Raw genomic sequence first — 22,653 nt, 5'->3', positions numbered from 1 at the left:
TCTTACATAAAAGATGTGAATTCTGACTTTTCAATCATGTATGCCTGTGTAGAGTATTGTCTTTCCAAACTTTCTAATTTTATTGCTTCATGATGACTCCAGCTGGAAGCAATAGTTAACAGTTCGTTTAGATCGTTTAGTTTTTAATGCATTTTTTGGATTTTGCTCATTTTTATTTCCAAAATCCATTGATAAGTAGAAATATTATTGACTTTATTATTACATTCCAACTTTTGGCTGAATCCTCTCCTAAGCTATTAGATTGGCAAAGACTAATGTAAAACGTGCAAATACTAGAATTGGATGATTACTAACAATGCTTAGTGTATTTGGCTAGCACAGAATAGCCATGAGTATCATTAATGGACCAGTCTCCACAGAGCACTTTAGCAGGCTTTCCAAATGTATATTACAACAAACTTACACCAGAGAATATATCACATAGCTATTTCTAGACATAATTTCCCAGTGAGGAATGGAGCAAATGACTTGAATTCACCTTGCTATTTCAGCGCTCTGGGAAGTCAAGTGTTAGTAATGTACCAGTCTTCCCATAAGCTTTAATTTTGTATATCTTGTCTATTTTTGCAGACGGCTAACAATAATATAAATCCCTTATTACAAAAAAAAAGATTTAATCGTTGATGTATAAAATGTTGGGATTTCATTTGATGTGTTGATACTGGGGTTCCCGATAAAATCATGTGTCAAATGACAATGATTAGGGGTATTGTGAGTGTCTGTGTGAGTGTGTGTGTGTGTGTGTGTGTGTGTGTGTGTGTGTGTGTGTGATTATTATGGGTAAAAGTTTCACCCATGTACCTATTCCTCATTAAATCTAATACACTTGATGTAGTCCAGCAGTTTGCTGTTTAACTGTAGATGAAATTCCCAAAACTTCCCAATCTTTGTGACTTCAAATTGCTCTCGTCTAGTCTCAGCCTCTGAGTAGATAGGATCATAAATCTGAGACAGGGGCATGTCCATCCATCCTAGATTATGATGAAAGCACATACAGAGAGAGTACCAAATATTTCAGCATATATGTGTGTGTGTGTGTTTGTGTGTGTGTGTGTATTTTTGTTTGTTTGTGTGCATGTTTTCAAGCGTCTCATCTATCGCTGATATCTTCTAATATTAACTATTGTCTTCTAAATAGTCTAACTTAAGTTTTTCTTTTTTTTTTTACAGTGACCTGAGCACTGACTGGGTGGTGGCCATCCAGTCTGAGGAACCACTAAAAACTGGGTAAGTTGTTTTCACTTCCATCTATGTGATAATACTTTTTGGAGAATGATGTCAATGAATAGAGTATGTGACGACCTTTGAAAAACTATCCATAATAATTTTCAATTTTGAAAGTAAGGAGAAAATGGTAGAGTATGTCAAAGGAGACTTGGTCATGATATGCTGTCAGTTCAAGGACTGGTAATCACAATCCTTACGAGTATCAAAGTACATGTACGCCGTTCCTGAAGAGGCAAGGGACGTGAGTTTCAGTCTCATAATCAATGAGGTTTTACCAGTGCTCTGTAGAGTCCAGGACAATGCAGCTCCTCATCCCAGGACTAGTGCTTCATTCTCCAGGACTCAATAGCCCTGACAACCCACCATCATATTAGATGTGTATCCTACTTCTACCCTGGTGTCTCTTGTACTACTGGCCGTCTGGAAAGACAGCAATGGTTAAGGCATTCGGAGGAAATAAAGAGAACAGAAGAAGGGCAATATTGAAAATGGGTTTTAAAAGGTCATTATGCATTAAGTAGGAACCAAACTTTTTCTTTTTTATTGTTCAAGTCCTTTGTCATGTACTCTGGTCCTGAGTCTTGTCCGGAGCTGTTTAGCTCAGTCCCTGGCACTCTTTCACTTGACGCATGGCATCAATTTCAGCTTCTTTGGCATTTGATTAAACACATGACTCATGGACTTTCTGGTCCATGGTAGTTACAATCTGTAATCCTCAGATCTCATCCTCCTGAGCAGCTAGGATTATACCCTAGAACCATAGTCCCTAGATTGTGTAAGTAGACAGGGAATAAACAGAGCATAGGAAGCAGAATATTGAAAATTTGTTGAACAATTAAAGGGCACCTTTGGGCTGGAGGCATAGCTCAGTGATTAGGGCACTATATTTTTTCTTATATTTACTAGGAAAGATATTTTGTTTCTTCTGTTTTTTTTTTTCCTGGTTCTTGTGCTTCAGCTAAGGTCTTAAGCTCTGTTCCTGAGCTCCTTTTGCTCAAGAATGGCACTCTAGTACTTGACCCACAGAAGTATTTCAGGTTTTTTGATAGTTAATTGGAGATATGAGTCTCATAGACTTTTGTTCCATGCTGGTTAAAAGTGATCATCAGATCTCAGCTGCCTGAGAAGGTAGGATTATATTCCAAAACCACAGGCACCTGGACTAGGACAGAAGTATTTTTAAATCAATAATGAAATCTTCCTTTAGCCAGCTGTAATAATGTAATTTTCCCCCTAGAAGTCTCACTTCTAGGGAAAATAGAAATACTCTTTTTCATGTAATGGAATGGGTAAAACTTTCAAGTACTAGGTTAATCGTAGACTAGGTTAAAAGTAGGTAACATGAAAGAAAACATAAATCTCAGGCTAGGAATGTGTCTAGTGGTAGAGTGCTTGCCTTGAATGTATGAAGCCCTGGGTTTGATTCCTCAGTACCACATACACAGAAAAAGCCAGTAGTGATAGAGTGCTAGCCTTAAGCCAAAGAAGCTCATGGACAGTGCCCAAGTCCTGAGTTCAAACACCAATTCTGGCAAAAAAAAAAAAAGTAAAACTACAATATATGTGTGCATATGTGTCACACATACAAACACACACAGATATGAAGCCAGATTTCCCTGGAAAGATATAAAACAGTTGGACATTTAGAGTATATCTGTAGCAGTCCTCCATTTAGGAAGTTATGTGAATGAGAGAACACAGTCACAAGAAACATTTTGTGCTATTTCAGTGCACTGTCAAGAAAACTCTTAGAACGCTATTAGATATTCTGTGCATTAGCCCCTACTGGAATGGGTAGTTTTTTTTCCATGACTGTAGTAACAAATGTACACAATCAAAGTCCATATTGCATCAACAATGTTTCTCATAGCCCTAAGGGATATCCCCCCCCACGTCAGGGCTATAAAGCAGGATCTTTCTTTACCCCTTTTCCATATAGTTTGTTGACAAATCTATGACATATGGAGTCATCCTATAGATCTCTGCCTTATTTATTTGTTTGTTCATTTGTTTAGTACAAACACCAGAGGTTTAACTCAGATATTGTGCGCCAACACTGCGTTGTTTTGTTTAGAGCTACTTCGCTATCCCTAGAGCTACAGGTTGACTTCTGGCTTTTTCTGAGTACTTTGTATGAGATAAGATTCTCACAGAATTTCCCTCCCTGACTGGCTCTGAGCCATGCTCCTCAGGTCTCATAGTCCCAGGGAGGTCATGTTCCAGACGTGAGACATTAGGTGTTCAGTTCTGTCCTCTTTTGAGTGTGAAAAATTACTGTACCTGAAATACTAATTTTTTAAATGATTCCAACATCTGATAAGCTAGTGGTATATCTTAAATAAAAGGTTTAATGCCAGAACTATTACATGTTTGGATTTGATTTGATGAGTGGAGACTGGGGTTCCTGATAAAATCATGTTTCAAATGACAATGATTAGGGGTCTGCTGTGTGTGTTTGTGTGTGTGCGTGTGTGTGTGTGTGTGTGTGTGTGTGTATTATGGCTAAATGTTAGAGCCACGTACATATTCTGTTTTAACTCTTAAATACACTTTACTTAGCCCAGCATTTTGATGGTTAATTTGAGATGAAATTCCCAAAGCATCCTAATCCGGGTGACTTCAAATTGTTCTCTTCTAGTTTCAGCTTCTGAGTAGATAGGATCATAGATTTGAGACAGGGGAATATCCAACCATCCTAGATTATGATGACAGCACACACAGATATATCACCAAATATGTCAGCATAAGGAAAGTGCTATTCTAAATTGAACACCTACATGGCAAACACATGACTCTGATTTCAAGCTTGAGTTCTTGAGAGAGCTTTTGTTTGGTTCGAAGTACAGGAGGTACAGCTCAAGGGACTGAACACCTGCTTAGCATGCATGGTCAGCACTGTAGTAAAACAGTGTGATTTCTTCCACATAGTCTAAGTTAAGTTTCTATTTTTTGTTCACAGTGACCTCAACACTGGAAGAGCGGTGGCCATCCAGCCCGAGGAACCACTAAAAACTGGGTAAGTTGTTTTTGTTTTCATCTGCGTGATAAATTTTTTTTGGAGAATGATGACAACAGAAAGAATATGTGACAGCCTATGAAAAACTGTCCATAATAATTTTCAATTTTGAAACTAAAGAGAAAATGATAGAGCAGGTCAAAAGAGACTTGGTCATGATCTGCTGTGAATTCAAGGATTGGCAACTGCAATCCTTAGAGTATTGAAGTGCACGTATGTAACTCCTGAAGAGCCAAGGGAGGAGAAACTCCCTCTCAGAATCAAGGAGGTAGTCCCAGGGCTCTGTAGAGCCCAGGACAATGCAGCTCATTGTCCTAGGACCAATGCTTCATTCTCCAGGACTCAATAGCCCTGATGGCCCACCATCATATTGGATGGGAGTCCTCTTCTAGCCTCGTGTCTGTTGTCACTACTGGCAGGCTGGAAAGAGAGCAATGCGTAATGTAATTAAGAGGAAATAAAGAGAACAGAGGAAGCACAATATTGAAAATTAGTTTTTTTTTTGGCCAGTCCTGGGCCTTGGACTCAGGGCCTGAGCACTGTCCCCTGGCTTCTTCCCGCTCAAGGCTAGCACTCTGCCACTTGAGCCACAGCACCGCTTCTGGCCGTTTTCTGTATATGTGGTGCTGGGGAATCGAACCTAGGGCCTCGTGTATCCGAGGCAGGCACTCTTGCCACTAGGCTATATCCCCAGCCCTAAAATTAGTTTTAAAAGCGCTGTTATACTTATAGCAGGAAGCAAGTATTTCTTTTTATTGTTCATGTCTTTGGGCATGTATTCAGGTCGTGAGTACTGTTCTGAGTTCTTTTGCTCAGACCCTGGCACTCTACCACTTGACCCACTTCACCAATTTCAGCTTTTTTAGTATTTGATTGAACGCATGTGTCTCCTGGACTTTTCGATTCATGATGGTTACAAAGTGCAATCCTCAGATCTCAGCCTCCTGTCAGCTAAGATTATAGCCTGGAACCACAGGTACCTGGCCTTGCAGAAAACTTTTTTTTTTCCAGTCCTTGGCTTAAACTCAGGGGCTGCTTGCTGTCCCTGTATCTCTTTTTGCTCATGGCTAATGCTCTACCACTTGAGCCATTGTGCCATTTCTGGACTTTTCTGAGTAGTTTATTGGAGCTAAGAGCTTCACAACTTATCTACCCCTTCTGGCTTTGAACCATAATGCTCAAATCTCAGCCTCCTGACAAGCTAGCATTACAGGGATAAGCCAGCCACTGGTATCGATCTAGAAAGAAAATTTTAATCATGTCTGAAACCATTACTTAGCACCTATAAACCTGTAAATTTTACTGAAGCCTCACTTATAGGGAAAAGAAATACACCTTCTTGTATGACTAAATATGAAAAACTTTCAAATTCCACCAATATAGTAGTTCCAGGTAAATTGTAGGTAATATGAATGAAAAATCTGTGAATTTACCTGGTATTTGATTGTTTATTTTTACATTTTACCCTAGATAAACATGAACCAACAGAGCCTACATAGGAAGATGGCAGCCAAAAGTCAGATGCATGCACATGTATATGCGTTCATATACCTGTAAATAAAGATACACAGATATTAGGCCACAGTTTCCCAGGAAGTCTGTCAAAGTTTAGCCAGTGCAGGTTATGTGTATTGCATTCCACTCTTTTCCAAGTTATATGAATGAATGAGAACCCACTCAGAAGACAGACTGTGTGCTATTTCAATGATCCTTGAAAAAAACTCATAGAATGCTATTAGATATTTGTGTATGAGATCCTATTCAAATGTGTAGTATAAGATTTGTACAACTGTAGTAACAAATTATTACAGAAAAATAGGCCATGCAACAACAGTTTATGTCACAGCCATGAGGGATAGAATTTTCGTGTCAGGGCTATAAGGGAAATCTTTCTATACCTCTTTCCTATAGGCTATTTGTTGAAAATTATATGACATGTAGACTGAACCTCTAGGTCTCTGCCTTATTTATTTGTTCATTCATTCATTCATTCATTCATTCATTCACTCATTTGGGTCCTGGAGCTCTAACTCAGATCTTGGGCACCAATCTTGAATTGTTTTGTTTAGGGCTATAGGGCCTTAGCCTTTGAGCTACAGGTTGACTTCTGGCTTTTCCTGAGTTGTTTGTATAGATAAGTATGTCTGAGAAAACCATGATCCTCAGATCTGAGCCTGCTGAGCCACCTAGGTTTCTAAGCACGAGCCATCCTGTGTTCAGCTCTGCCTTATTTTGAATATGAAATTCTTTCTGTAGCTTGCATGCTAATTTTAGTCTGAATAGTTTAGGGACAGAGTTCTTTGGATAAATGGTTTAGTTCCTGAACTCTGACTCTAAATTGAGCAGCTATTTGGCAAATATATGACTTTGATTTCAAACCAAAGCACTTGACAGAGGTGGCATTGGGTCAGAGGGGCTGGAGATAGAGCTCGAGAGACTGAGCGCGTGCCTAGCACATCCAGGCCATGGTTCCAAAAAACAGCACTGTAGTAAAACAGATTTCTTCTACAAAGTCCAACTTAAATTTCTGTTTTTTTTTTCATTTATTCACAGTGAGGAAAATGAATTAAGGGAAGTTGTTATCCACGCTGATGAACCTGAGACATCTGGGTGAGTTGTATTCATTTTCCTATGGATGATGACAATTGAAGGAATATGTGATGACCTATGCAAAACTGTCCGTAATAATTTTCATTTTTCAAACTAAAGAGAAAATGATAGAGTAGGTCTAAAGAGACTTGGTCATGGTCTGTTGTGAATATAGAGCTGGCAACCACATTCCTTAGAGTATCAAAGTGCATGTCTACAATTCCTGAAGAGCCAAGGGAGGTGAATTTCCCTCTCAGAATCAAGAAGGTAGTTCCATTGTACTGTAGAGCCCGGGACAATGGAGCTCATGGACCCTGGACCAATGCTTCATTCTTCAGGACTCAATACCCCTGAAGGCTACCACCATCCTGGATGGGAGTCCTGCTGCTAGCCTGGTGCTACTTGTGGGTCTTTGTGGCAGGAAGGAGAGAGGGTCCTCGGTAGTGAAAGTAAACAGGATATAAACAGAACACCGGAGGCAGAATATTGAAAATCTGTTCAACAATAAAAGAGCACTATACATTTTCTTATATTTACTGGAAAAGAAATTTTTTTCTACTGTTTTATCTTTTTCTTTTGGTTCTTATGATTCAGCTAAGTTCTTAGGCTCTGTTTCTGAGCTCCTTTTGCTCAAGAATGGCATTCTACCACTTGACCAGAGAGATATCTCAGGTTTTTTGGTAGTTAATTGATGATACGAGTCTGATAGACGTTTGGTCCACGCTCATTAAAAGTGATCATCAGATCTCAGCTGCCTGAGAAAGTAGGACTAGGACAGAAATATTTTAAAATAATTCGTGAATTCTTCCTTTAGCCAGCTGTAATAATGTAATTTTCCCCCTTGAAACCTCACTTCTAGGGAAAATAGAAATACTGTATTTCATGTAACTGAGCAGGTAAAACTTTCAAGTACTCTCAATTTATTAGACTAGGTTAATTATCACTAATGTGAAAGGTAACATAAATCTAGAGCTGGGAATGTGGGTTAGTAGTAGAGTGCTTGTTTGGCATGCACCAAGCCCTGGGTTTGGTTCCTCAGTACCACATAAACAGAAAAAGCCAGAGTGGTGCTATGGCTGAAGTGGTAGGGGGCTAGCATTGAGCAAAAAGAAGCTCATGGACGGTGCCCAGGCCCTAGGTCAGGCAAAGACTAGAGAAAAAAAAGTAAATTTACAAATTCACCTGGTATTGACTATGTACAATTTAATCCTTTAGCCTGAAGAACATACCAACCGATATTACATTGGAGGAGATCAGTGATAGGTGAGATGCATAGATGCATATATATATGTATATATATATATACATACATACATACACATAGACATGCACATAAATATGCAGAAATATGAAGCCAGATTTCCTGGGACCTATATAAAACAGTGGGCATTCAGATTTTATCTGTAGCAATCCTCCCTTTAACAAGTTAGGTTAATGAATGAGAACACCGTCACAAGACACATTGTGCTATTTAAGTGCACTCTCAAGAAAAGTCTTATAAGTCTACTACATCTTCTGTGCATGACCCCTACTGGAGTGAGTAGAATACATTTACTATCCCTGTAGACAAAATTTACACGAGCAAAGTATATCTTGCATGAACAATGTATCTCACTGACCTAAGGGATAGAGATCTCATGTCAGGGCTGTAAAGCAGGATCTTTCTCTATCGCTTTTCCTATATGCTAATTTTTGACAAATCTATAGCATTTAGAGTCATCCGTTAGATTTCTTATTTGGTGATTTATGTATATAATTATTTATTTAGTGCAGGACCCAGAGTTTTAACTCAGATATTGTACCCCAACACTGAGTTGTTTTGCTTAGAGCTACCACTCTATCCCTGGAGCTACAGGTCGACTCCTGGCCTTTTGTGAGTACTTTGTATGAGATAAGATTCTCACACAATTTCCCTCCCTGACTGGCTTCACGCCATGCTCCTCAGGTCTCATTGTCCTGAGGGAGGATCATATTCCAGACGTGAGACATTAGGTGCTCATCTCTGTCTTCTTTTGAATGTGAAATTCTTACTGTACCTGAAATGCTAATTTTTAAATAAGATTCCAACATTTCTGATAATCTGAATAGTATAAGAACATGGTATATCTTAGATAAAAGGCTTAGTCCCTGGAATATGACATATTTGGAATTGATTTGATGTGTGATAACTGGGGTTCCCAATAAAATCATGCTTCAGATGACAATGATTAGGGGTCTGCTCTGTGTGTGTGTGTGTGTGTGTGTGTGTGTGTGTGTTTATTATGGTTAAAAGTTAGAGTCATGTGCCTATTCTGCTTTCAATATTAAATACATTTTTAGCCCAGCACTTTGTTGGTTAATTGGAGATGAAATTTCCAAGACTTCGTAATCTCGGTGGCTTCAAACTGTCTTCCCTTTGTCTCAGCCTTTGAGTAGATAGGATCATCTATTTGTGACAGGAGAATGCCCATCCATCCTAGGTTATGATGAAAGTACTAACAGGGGGACCACTGAATAAGCCAGCATAGGAAAAGGGTTATTCTAAATTGAACACCTAACTGGAAAATATATGGTTCTCATTTCAAACCTGAGTGCTTGAGAGAGGTGTTGTTGGGTCAGTAGAGTTGGAGATATAGCTCAAGAGACTGAGCACCTGCTTTGAGTGCATGGTCAGCAATGTAGTGACATGAACAATCTAAGGGAGATTGTCATCCATACCAGTGAACCCATAAAAACTGGATAGGTTTTTTTCATTTTCATCTCCATGATAAAACTTTTTGGAGAATGATAACAATCGAAAAATATGTGACAACCTATGAAAAACTGTCCATAATAATCTCAGTTTTGGAACTAAAGGGAAAAAAGGTCAAAAGAGACTTGGTCATGATCTGCTATGAATTCAAGGACTGGCAATCACTTTCCTTAGTCAGAGTATCCAAGTTCATATCTGCAACTCCTGAAGAACTAAGGGAGGTAAGACTCCCTCTCAGAATCAAGGAGGTAGTCCCATTGTACTGTAGAGCCCGGGACAATGGTGTGCATCGACCCTGGACCAATGCTTCATTCTCCAGGCCTCAATAGCCCTGAAGGCCACCATCACTCTGGATGGGAGTCCTGCTTCAGGGCTGATGCTCCTTGTCCCTATCTGGCAGGTAGGTGAGACAGATGTGGGTAGTATAATTAAAGGGAATAAAGAGAACAAGGGGAAACAGTATAATGAAAATATGTTCAACAACAAAAATGCATTCTATGTCTGGTTTTATTTACTTGGAAAGATATTTTGTTTTCTTTTGTCTATTTTATCCATCCTATTCCTGTGCTTCAGCTAGCTTCTTAAGCTCTGTTTCTGAGCTCCTTTTGCTCAGCACTCTACCACTTGCTCCACAGACCTTTTTCTGGTTTATTGATACTTAATAGGAGATAGGAGTCTCATGGACTTTGTGGTCTACGCTGGTTACAAGTGATCTTCAGATCTCAGTTGCCTGACAAGGGAGGACTATATACTAGAACCAAAGCTCCTGGCCTAGGACAGAAATAATTATTTAATTAGTAATAAAATCTTCCTTTAGCCAGCTGTAATAATGTAACTTTGCCCCTAGAAACCTCACTTCTAGGGAAAATAGAAATACTCTTTTTTCATGTAACTGGATAGTTAAAACTTTCAAGCTCTCCCAAATTATTAGACCAGATTTATTGCCACTGATGTGAAAGGAAACATAACCTAGAGCTGGGAATGTGGGTTAGTGGTAGAGTGCTTGCCTAGTATGCATGAAGGTCTGGGTTTGATTCCTCAGTACCACATAAACAGAAAAATCCAGAAGTGGTGCTGTGGCTCAAAAATGGTAGAGTGCTATCCTTGAGCATAAAGAAGCCAGGGACAGTGCTCAGGCCCTGAGTTCAAACTCCAAGTCTGGTATAAAAGGTAAATCTACAAATTTATCTGTTATATGCCTATGTATAATTTAATCCTTTAGCCCAGAGAAGAATGAACCAATAGTTAATAGTAGAAGATATCAGCAAAAGGTCTCAAGACCTAGCCAGGACTAGAGAAAAAAACATAAATTTACAAATTGAACAGGTATTGACTATGTATAATTTAATCCTTGCCCCAAAGAAGAATGCACCAACTGAATTAGTATTAGAAGACATCAGCGATAGGTGGGATGCATAGATGCACACACACACACACACACACACACACACACACACACAGAGACACACACACACACACACACATAGACATGTACATAAATATGCAGAAATATGAAGCTAGACTTCCTGGGAACCATATAAAACAGTGGGCATTCAGATTATATCCGTAGCAATCTTTCCTTTAGCAAGTTAGGTTAATGAATGAGAACACCGTCACAAGACACATTGTGCTATTTCAGTGCACTCTCAAGAAAAGTCTTATACGTCTACTACATCTTCTGTGCATAACTCTTACTGGAGTGAGTAGTATACATTTATTATCACTGTAGACAAAATTACATGAACAAAATGTATCTTGCATGAACAATGTATCTCACTGACCTAAGGGATAGAAATTTCATGTCAGGGCTGTAGAGCAGGATCTTTCTCTATCTCTTTTTCTATATGCTCCTATTTGACAAATGTATAATATTTAGAGTCATCCTTTAGTGCTCTTTTTTATTGATTTATGTACATAATTATTTATTTAGTACAGGACCCAGAGTTTTAACTCAGATATTGTACCCCAACACTGAGTTGTTTTGTTTAGAGCTACTCCTCTATCCCTGGAGCTACAGGTCGACTTCTGGGCTTTTATGAGTACTTTGTATGAGATAAGATTCTCTCAGAATTTCCATCCCTGACTGGCTTCACGCCATGCTCCTCATGTCTCATTGTCCTGAGGGAGACTGGTGTTGCAGACATGATACATTAGGAACTCAGCTCTGTCTTCTTTTGAATATGAAATTCTTAGTGTACCTAAAATGCTATTTTTTAAATAAGATTCCAACATTTCTGACAATCTGAATAGTATAAGGATGTGGCATATCTTAGATAAAAGACTTAGCCCCTGAACTACTACATATTTGGAATTGATTTGATGTGTGGTGACTGGGGTTCCCAATAAAATCATGTTTCAAATGACAATGATTAGGGGTCTGCTGTGTGTGTGTGTGTGTGTGTGTGTGTGTGTGTGTGTGTGTGTGTGCGTGCGTGTATGTTTATTATAGCCAAAATTTAGAGTCCTGTGCCTATTCTGCTTTAAATTATTAACACACTTTTAGCACAGCATTTGCTGCTTACTTGTACATGAAATTCCCAAAACATCCTAATCTGGGTGACTTCAAATTGCTCTCCTCTCATCTCAGCCTCTGAGTAGATAGGATCATAGATTTGTGACAGGGGCATGCCCATCCATCCTAGATTATGATGAAAGTTACACACAGAGAGCTCACTGAATAGGCCAGCATAAGGAGAGTGCTATTCCAAATTGAACACCTAGCTGGAGAATACATGGCTCTAATTTCAAGCTTTAGTGCTTGAGAGAGTTTTTGTTGGGTTAGAAGAGCAGGAGGTACGGCTCAAGGGACTGAGCACCTGCTTAGCATGCATGGTCAGCACTGTAGTAAAACAGTGTGATTTCTTCTACACAGTCCAACTTAATTTTCTGTTTGTTTCTCAGCGAATTGGAAGAATTGAGGGAGTTGGTCATCTGCCCCAGTAAACGAGTAACAACTAGGTAAGTTATTGTTTTTCTCATGGTAAAACTTTTGGAGAATGATGACAATCGAAAGAATATGTGATATCCTGTGAAAAACTGTCCATAATAATTTTGAGTTATGAAACTAAAGAGAACATGATAGAGCAGGTCAAAAGAGACTTGGTCATGATCTGCTGTGAATTCAAGGAATGGCAGTCACTTTCCTTAGTCAAGATATCAAAGTACATTTCTGAAACTCCTGAGGAGCCAAGGGAAGTGCAACTCCCTCTCAGAATCAAGGAGGTAGTCCCGTTGTACTGTAGTGTCCCAGACAATGGAGCTCTTTGACCCTGGACCAATGCTTCATTCTCCAGGACTCAATAGCCCTGAAGGCCACCATAACACTGCAAGGGATTCCTGCTTCTAGCCTCGTGTTTCTTGTCCCTCTCTGGTAGGCAGGAAACACAGCCATGGGTAGTTTAAATAAAGCAGGAAAAAAAAAGTGAACACGGGATGCAGAATTTACTAGGAAAGACATCCTTTTCTTTTGTCTGTTTTTCTTCTATTCCTTGAATTTCAACTTGAATTCTGAGGACTGTCTCCCAGAGTCTATTTTGCTCAAGACTGTGACTCTACCACTTTACCCACAGTCCCTTTTCGGCTTGTTTGATAGTTAATTGGAGATTGGAGTCTCATGGACTCCAATGGTCTATGCCCATTACAAGTGATCCTCAGATCTCATTGCCTGTGGTGGTTTGATTATAGCCCTGAAGCACAAACACCTGGCCTAGGACAGGAATATTTTTCAGTCAGTAATATAGTCTTTAATTAACTATAAACATGTAATTTTTTCCCTAGAAGCCTCATTGGTAGAGAAAATAGAAATACTCTTTTTCATATAATTCAATGTTAGACTTTCAAGTTCTCCTAATATTAGGTCTGGTTACTTGTAGCCAACTTGAATGAAAAAGTAAATCAAGGGCTGGGAATGGGGCTTAGTGGTAGAGTGTTTGCCTAGAATGCATGAAGCCCTGGGTTTGATTCCTCAGTACCACATAAAAAGTGGGAAGTGGCACTGTGGCTCAAGTGGTGGTGCTAGACTTGAGCAAAAGAAACTCATGGACAATGCCCAGGCTCCGAGTTTAAACCCCAAAACTGGTTAAAAAAAAATCTACAAATTCACCTAGTATTTGATTGTGTATAATTTAATCCTTAAGCCCAGAGAAGAATGAAGCAACAAGTAGTATTGAATGATGTCAGTGATAGGTGAGATGCTTGCATACATGCATATATATATATACAAACATATATACATATATACACAAGTACATAAAGATAACAGATATGAAGCCAGATTTCCTGGAACTATATAAAATAGTTGGGCATCCAGAATATATCTGTAGCAATCCTCCCTTTAACAAGTTAGGTGATTTAGTGAGAGAACACAGTCACAAGACACATAGTGCTATTTCTGAGCACTTTCAAAAAAAAATAAAACCTCTTAGAACACTACATGAGCCCCTCCTTGAATAAGTAGTTGACATTTTCTATCATTGTAACAAGTTTTCACAAGCGAAGTACTCCTTGTATGAACAATCTACCAGTCCTAAGGGATAGAAAGCTCATGTCAGGGCTTTGAAGCAGAATGTTTCTATACCCCATTTCTTATATGCTATTTGTTGACAATTGTATGACGTATAGACTCATCGTCTATGTTTCTGCCTTATTTACTTATTTATTGAGTTCAGGTAAGGGAGTTTAACTCAGGTCTTGGGCACCAACCCTGACATTTTTTTTGCTTAGGGCTACTGCTCTATCCCTTGAACTACAGGTCAACTTCTGGCTTTTTTAAATAGTTTGTATGAAAATAGTATGTCATGTTCTTTCCTTCTTGGTCTGGCTTGAAACCACAATCCTTAGTTCTCAGCCTGCTGAGGAGCTAGGTTTCCAGGCATGAGCCATCATATGGTCAGGTGTGCCTTATTTTGAATGTAAAATTCTTTTTTTATTGTCAAGATGATGTTACAGAGGAGTTACAGTTTCATCTGTAAGGTAGTGAGTACATTTCTTTTCCAACTTGTTACCCCCTCACTCATTGTTCTTCCACTTTCCCTCCATTCCAGTTCCCCTCACCCCAGTATATAGTTAGTTTACAGCATATTGTCTTATAAGTATTGCTGTTGCATTGGTTCCCTTTTACCCTTTCTCTCACCATTTTAATGTTCCCCTTCCCTTATTCAGACAAACATATATATAACCCAGGGGAACAAAATCAAATAAAGTGACAACAGGGCTAAACCATAGAAAGTTTTTTTTAAAAAAACAAACAGAATTTCACATAGCCCTTGATAAACCACTTTTTTCCACAACTTAGAGATCGTTTTGCTTAACATATGTGATCATTTGTACATAGCTACTGAGCTATTGTGATCGTCTGTTCAGACTAACCTAGACATATACTGATTATTACTATTATATCCATAAAGTCTTTGTTTCTTTGGTTCTGGCTCACTTCACTCAGTATGATTTTTTTCCCAAGTCTTTCCATTTCCTTATGAATGTGGTAGTGTCATTCTTTCTGACAAAAGCATACGTTTTTTCAAGCCAGCCCCTGCCTCAGGTCTAAAATTTCTTTATTTTGTGTTAAAGCAAGACAGACTCTTAGGATGGTGAACACAGGAAGTGTGTGCATGGACTCAGGCAGCACTGAACTGCCTAGGGCAGAAGGGATTTTTTTCCTAGGCAATATAGTTGAACTGGTAGAAACTAAACAATCTCCTTTTATGTGTTTTTTAATTCAGGAACAGAAAGCGTGAGTTATCCTATTTCCCAGGATTAAAATGTGCTTACATAAAACCTATCTTCTATTACAATGTAGTAAAATTTCAAAAAACTTACTTACAGTGGAATGAAATTCCACTTGTGTATACTAACAGCAGAGTAATTAGAACCAGAACATGAAGGCTGGCACTCATATGATGTCTGATGTCTTAGGTTCTTTAGACTTTCATAGTACCACTGTATCTGAATTGTCAGTAGTAAATAAGGATGGAGTTTCAAAGGGAAGATGAGAGATAAATGAGTATATAAAGCAGACATGCAGTGAAATGGAAGTATGGATAGGAATCCTAAATATATATACAATGTGTACATATGCACATAAACATATACTTTTAATGCATGTACATATATATATATATATGAAATCTGGAACATACAAAACAGAGAAAGGTGAAGATGAAGTTGGAAAGTTTATAGTGAGACTAATTGCAGTGCAGAATATCAACAATTTTAATGGATTTAGTCAAGCCACATTAAGCCTATCCTCAAAAAGAGGAGGAAGGAAGGAAGAAATAAATGATAGGAAGAGAGGAAACAAAAGGAACTCAGTACATTGTGAAATTATCCTCATGAATCCCTTGAAATTGTATATAAGCTTTGCCTATGTGCCTAAATACTTTCACTGAGAGATTTGTACATAACTTTCTGTTATCATTAGATCAATGAGGATAAGAAAAACCTGTCAGGAGAAGTATGGTTCCTCTATGTTGAATCCTTTTACATTCTTCATTTTAGTAATATATTCCTACTTTTGAGTCTATAGTGGATTGGACCAAAAGAGAAATCCTATTTACAGAAATGAAAAAGCAAGCAAATTAGAGGCTAGCAGCAGAACCATGCAAATGAAAGATGTAGCTTGTGCATGTATCCCATGTAATACAGACCCTGTTACTATGTGAAGCTAGTGTTCAGTGTTGTCATGTCTAGCTCTGCAACTATGTAAGACCCTCTGTCAGGCAAGATTTTGTGATGCTGGACAGTAGAAGCAGGCACAGGACTGGAGAATAAGGGACTTAAATAGAGTAGAAGGGATTTGTATATAGAAAACATAGTGCACCTATGAGGAAAACACAAAAAGCTAATACTCTACACTTTTGTTTCATAGCAAACACTGAACATAAGTGGTTAGTATTTTGATATTTTCTGAGATTAAATACACTCATTCCCAATCATAACACTCACTTGTAAGGAAAGGTGGGTTCAGATGAGATTCTCAATAACAGTGAGCCTGATCTTTGGAACTCACATATAATCAGATAGTGGTGTGAGGTCACTTTCAGGCCTAAAAAGAATACTTTATCTGAAAAGGTACCCACAGCACAAAAGGACTTAGGGCATAGAGCTAAAGCGGTAAAGCACTTGCCTAGCCAGCATGGATTATGCCCTTTTATCCAGTACTAATGAAATAAGAGTAGAACCGGATTGGAATTTGTAATGTTATCCTCTGAAACACTTTGGGATCACAGTGTCTTATTGAAAGTCTACTTATATGTTTTCAGTGAAAGCTCTGTAGATGATATCTATAGTTTGATGAAATGGAGTCAAAAAGGAAAAGATCACTAAAAGGAAGCTACTATAGTCATTGCTGCTGTTACTCTTAGTACCAGGCACTCCTTAGAAAATACCAGGTTTTCTATTTGGAGTTTCTAATAGATTGGATCAAAGGAGGCAATGAAATGACTAGGAGTTGAGAAACCCCACAGAGGCAAGGCCAAGGATGACAAAAGAATTTCATTAGCCAACCTGGGACTGCCTTGTCCTGGGTTACCTCATAACTAAGAGTAGCTGAGACCTCTAAGGGAGCAAGCTTCTTTTTTTTTTTTTTTTTGGCCAGTCCTGGGCCTTGGACTCAGGGCCTGAGCACTGTCCCTGGCTTCTTCCCGCTCAAGGCTGTAGCACTCTGCCACTTGAGCCACAGCGCCGCTTCTGGCCGTTTTCTGTATATGTGGTGCTGGGGAATCGAACCTAGGGCCTCGTGTATCCGAGGCAGGCACTCTTGCCACTAGGCTATCTCCCCAGCCCGGGAGCTAGCTTCTTTCTCTTTCTCTCTCCTCCTCTCCTCAGAACACACACCCTATAAATATATGTATATTGCCCCACCCCCAAGCCACCCACTGCCCAACTGCTCCAAATGATCCAACCCCTCCAACAGTTCGCCTCACCTCCCACCCACCCCCAGCAGCCCAGCTTGCATGGTGTCATGTCAGTGCCTGAGGGGACTTCCTGCCCCTCTGCCCCTCTGCCCCTCTGGTTCTCATTGCAATCCTGTTTGGATCTTAGAGGAGGAAGTGGTAGATATGGAGCAGTAGAAGCTGAGCACCATAGCAGAGATGATGCATGTGTTCCTTGTGATCCAAGGCTCTGTCACTATTCGAGGCTGGTGTCCCAAACCTTTACTAATATAGAGCTCTGCCACATGAGTGGATGGTTCTCATTTGAAACCCCTCACTTTTTGTCTAGTTCTCCTGATGCAGGCCTACAATCTCTTTATTTTGTGTTAAAACAAGACAGACAGGGCAATAAGGTAAATTATACCTTAAATCAGATATAAATCCAGTCACCAGAAAACAGAGAAGCCACATTCAGAGAAGTTGAATTTTGGAGTCTTTATGAAAAGGCCAGGGACTGCATGGTGGACTCTTCCTGTCTCAAAGACCAGCAGCCTCAAACAAAGCTTGCACCAAGCTTTTTAAAACAAGTGGGCTGGAGACCAATCCTCAGCAAAGCATTACACATAAACACAGCAGAAGCAGAGCTCCCCTGGGGTTAAACAACACAATGTATCTACATATTCCCCAAAGCAGGTCCCTCCTGCTTCTCCCTCTAGGTCTTGCAGCTGGGTGGATGGCTCCCAATCATCCTGACTAGGAGCCAGCATGTCTGTGAAACCACTAACCCCCAGCACCTGGCCAGGCACCATGAAGGCTGTGACTCAGTTTCCTCACTTCATTGCCCACTGTTTCTTATGTGCATGAAATCAGATCTTTGATTTTTTTCACCGAGAGAGCTTCAGTAGCCTCATTTGACCTTTTGGCATATACCTGTCATTATTAATATAACCAGCCTTTTCCAGGTCCTTCTGGGTAAGATTTACAAATCTTACAAAAGTACAAAATTACAAAATTACAAAATTTACAACATCACAAAAGTCTTAGTTTGAGCAGATCCAAAGCAGCCTTGCACCAGGAAGCAGTCGTGGGTGATGGAGTCAGGCAGGGTTCTCTTGTCCACTTTGGGGATGGTCATGATGATATACAGTCCTCTCCAGATGTCTGTCAGGCCTTTCTTGAACTTTACCCAAAAATGGATGGGCAGCAGCAGCAGTGTTTCCCAGCAGCTCTGATGGATTGTCATCCCTCCTGCTGGGTTGCCTGTCAATAACCGCACAGACTGGTTAAAGAAGCTTAACCTAAGGCCTGACTTTAGTGAAATCTCCCATATTTTTCTGGTTTCTTTCCCTGAGTGTACTGGCTTTTGTAGGTTGGTGCTCCCACTGGTTTTTGAACTTGCATTTTTTTTTTTCCAGAGCTGGGGACTGAACTTGGGACCTTGAGCTCTGCAGGCAGGTGCTCTTCAGCTTAGCCAGATCTCCAGCCTCCCCACTGGTTTTTAAGGCAGCCTTTTATGCAGTGGCCCCTGGGTGATTATGCCAGGGGGATTACTTTTTTTTTTTTTTGCCAGTCCTGGGCCTTGGACTCAGGGCCTGAGCACTGTCCCTGGCTTCTTCCCGCTCAAGGCTAGCACTCTGCCACTTGAGCCACAGCGCCGCTTCTGGCCGTTTTCTGTATATGTGGTGCTGGGGAATCGAACCTAGGGCCTCGTGTATCCGAGGCAGGCACTCTTGCCACTAGGCCATATCCCCAGCCCAGGGGGATTACTTTTATTAAAGAGATGTTAAACTATGCAGCCACATAGTAATGTAGAAGAAAGTAATCATTTTAATGTCAGCAGAAGCGGACAGATGAGCTCTCCCAGGTGGAGAGTAGCAGCCTGTTCTTAGGCAGAGGCGTAATTATATAGTATCAAGGAGGCTAAAGGAAGAAGTGGCTGGGAACAGGAAATCATCTGTAGTCACAGCTGGACACTGGAGATATCAGACCCTCAGGGTAAGACATTGTATGTATGTATTTATTTTGCCAGTCCTGGGACTTGAACTCAGGGCCTGAGCACTGTCCCTGGCTTCTTTTTGCACAAGGCTGGTAGCACTCTCCCTCTTGAGCCACAGCACCTACTTGCAGCTTTTTCTGTTTATGTGGTGCTGAGGAATCAAACCCAAGGCTTCATGGATGCTAGGCAAGCACTCTTACCACTAAGCCACATTCCCAGCCCCAGTAGGGCATTCTATAGGTGATTTATAGCCAGGGAAATCATTCTTTACCTGGCACATAGCTGGGACAGTATCTTCTAGTAGAAATAGCCATGAGAGCAGGAATGGGCATCCTGACTGTTACAGCAATATGATGCTGAAACAGGGTTGGGGGGTACGTGCAGTTTGGATGGGAATGGGCAACTGTGTAAAACATTCTATTTATTGGCACTTTAGCTGGGGCAATACCTTTAATGTCTCGGCACTAGAAGTAGCCATGGGACCAATATAGAACATTCTGACTGTGGAGCAACCCCATTGGGGCTGGGGTACATGCAATTTGGGTAGGAATGGGCAACTGGTTTATGGGTGACTCAAGATGAAGGCTGTCAACCTAAAATAGGGGTGGATATGCTAATACCAGATATACTTTAAATAAGGCTAGGATTTTCTAGGCAGTCATAGAAGGCTTGGCCTGTACCCATCTCTCAGAAGAGCAGTCTTCACACTTGCATACTTGTTACCATGCCTCTTTCTTTAATTTGTCCTGACTCGTTTTTCAAAAATGATTTTTGTCCCTTGATTTTAAGGGGAGTTGATGGGTGAAGATCCATTTTCTGTAACTTCTTCAAGCTGACTCAGGGATGCTGACCTTACCTAGGAATTTATAACTTTAGCCTACTTACCAAGATATAGCCAGGATTAGATGTCATGATTGTAGGGAATAGAGCTGACTCCATCTTGATTAGGGAAACAGGGTAGCAATTGTTAAAATGAAGTTAAATATTAGGTCAACCTGACCACAAAATTCAGCTTCTGTAAATAGCTTCTTTAACTTGTTTGTTGCTTGCTCTATCCCCTGTGTTAACCCCCTACATCTGTGCTACACTTTTACCTTTATAAACCCAGCTTGTTTATAAGCATGGTCTCTTGCCTGGAACTTATTAAGGGCCAAAATTATATCTGACAAACTTGTAAGAATCCTCTGCCCCTCTCTATGGGCCCACCTTCTATTGCTACAGAAAACCTGTGAGGCAAATTGGAGGAACAATTAAACAATCATTTTCATAGTCCTAAGTTTTTCTTTTCTCCCTTTAAACAAACATTTAGAACAATTTTACTTCCAAATTTTATATTTAGGAACCCTTTTCTGATTTTTTTTCTATCATGCTGGAAGAACCCAAACTTCCATTTCTGATTTTTTTTAAGTTTTACTAACCTCTGCTTCCACACTGTACACTTCAGTTTTTCATTTGCGTTTGAAGAACCCTTTGAAACCATGAAGGTACTGCCCATTGCCCAGAAAACTTTTGAATTCAATTGAGTTTCTCTCAGTGCAAGAATTATAAACACTATTACTGTGCCAAGGATCCAGACATAGCATCTTTGTGCCCTTTAAAATAACTACATCCAATTGCAAAATAGCATTGAAACCACATTACATCCTACAGAAAAAAATTTTTACCCTCCTCTTAAAGCTGGTCTAATTTTTAATATATCCCAAGGGGCAGTTTTAGGAATAACAGTCACATCATCCATTTTTGCATCAAGTTTCCAATATCCATTTCAAAGAAGAGACAGGACAAAGATGGTCCACTTGGACCATCCTAGAGAACAGGCATATATCTATCTGACATCTAAGGGTTATATGAACAACTTTTTGCCAGATTCCCCTCTTCTACCATGGGTGGACTCCCCCCCCCCCAGGGTCTGTCCCGCTATGCATGGACTCCCCCAGGGCCTGTCTCACCATGTGTGGACCAGCTGAGCTTCACCTTTTACTAGATCAGTTTAGATGGAAAACTCCAAAAAGGCCATGAGGTTTGGACATTGCCAAAAATATCAAAGGATTATTGCATCGTTTTAAAGAGCAACTATAGTTCAAAGGTGTCTAAGCATTCTTTAAGTTGCATTTGAAAAAAATCTGGTATTTTAATCCATAAGGCTGTTTACATTGTAATCCAATTATCTGGCTTAGCAAAAAGCTATTGGGTTCTTGGGATTTATTTCCCCTCCACTGTTGGGGCTAAGTATTGAAAATTTGGTTGTAAAGATTTTTTTTTTTATCACAGTTAAGGAACTGCTTTGAGTTTCTCAGTAAGAGATGAAGAAAAAGGTAGAACAGGTCTGTGTACCAACCTTCGGGGGTGAGAGCATGCTGACAGTTTTTGTCGTAACTTGTTCACACACACACACACACACACACACACACACACACAGATCTTAAAGATCACCAAATGAACATTGGACTGTACATTTTCCAGTAGTAAGAGATAGTTTTGCCAATTGTACTCTTACAGATGATAAAAATTTGAGACAAAACTTTCAACAAATGACTTTAGCATTGCCAGCCCCATTACTCCAGGGCTCGGTTGTGTTATCTAGATGTACCTAGATGTACGTACCTAGGCTAGAAATCATGAGCTTGAAAATTTCAAAATGTCAAGTGAAAATGATATCAAAAGTTCTGGCAGGAAGCAAGGATATATAACTAAGATCACAGAAATGCCAATTATGCAATCTGATCCTCACACTTAGTGTACTTGTGTCACTACACAGTTATACACATGTCCACCTACTACTTGTCAATTGAAAGTAAAATATTTTTAAAAGCTCAATCAGTAAAATAAGTTTTCTCCATAACATGTTACACATTTATACAAATGAAATATACTGGTACATATGTGGCACCATATACTACCATGGGAGCCTGCAGAAACCCAGACAATGGCATTCTGTACTGCACTGCTTCTCACTATGAGTTTTCCAAATTTGTCAGTACTTTGCTCTCTGTTTTTCTGTTGTTCAAGATTACATATATATGCATTACAATAAAAGCATTTATATATATATAAACATACACAGATACACACATATACCCATATGTGTATGTGTTTAGGTTATCTACTGATTTCACTGTATGTCCCTTTTATGGATGCATTTATATCTCACCTTCTCTTCAAAACTCTATTTTCAGGTATTATTGATTATTCAGGTACAGAA

The sequence above is a fragment of the Perognathus longimembris genome, chromosome 3 (genome assembly GCF_023159225.1).
Source record: "Perognathus longimembris pacificus isolate PPM17 chromosome 3, ASM2315922v1, whole genome shotgun sequence".
Taxonomy (NCBI): Eukaryota; Metazoa; Chordata; class Mammalia; order Rodentia; family Heteromyidae; genus Perognathus; species Perognathus longimembris.
This window is presented reverse-complemented; position numbering follows the sequence as displayed.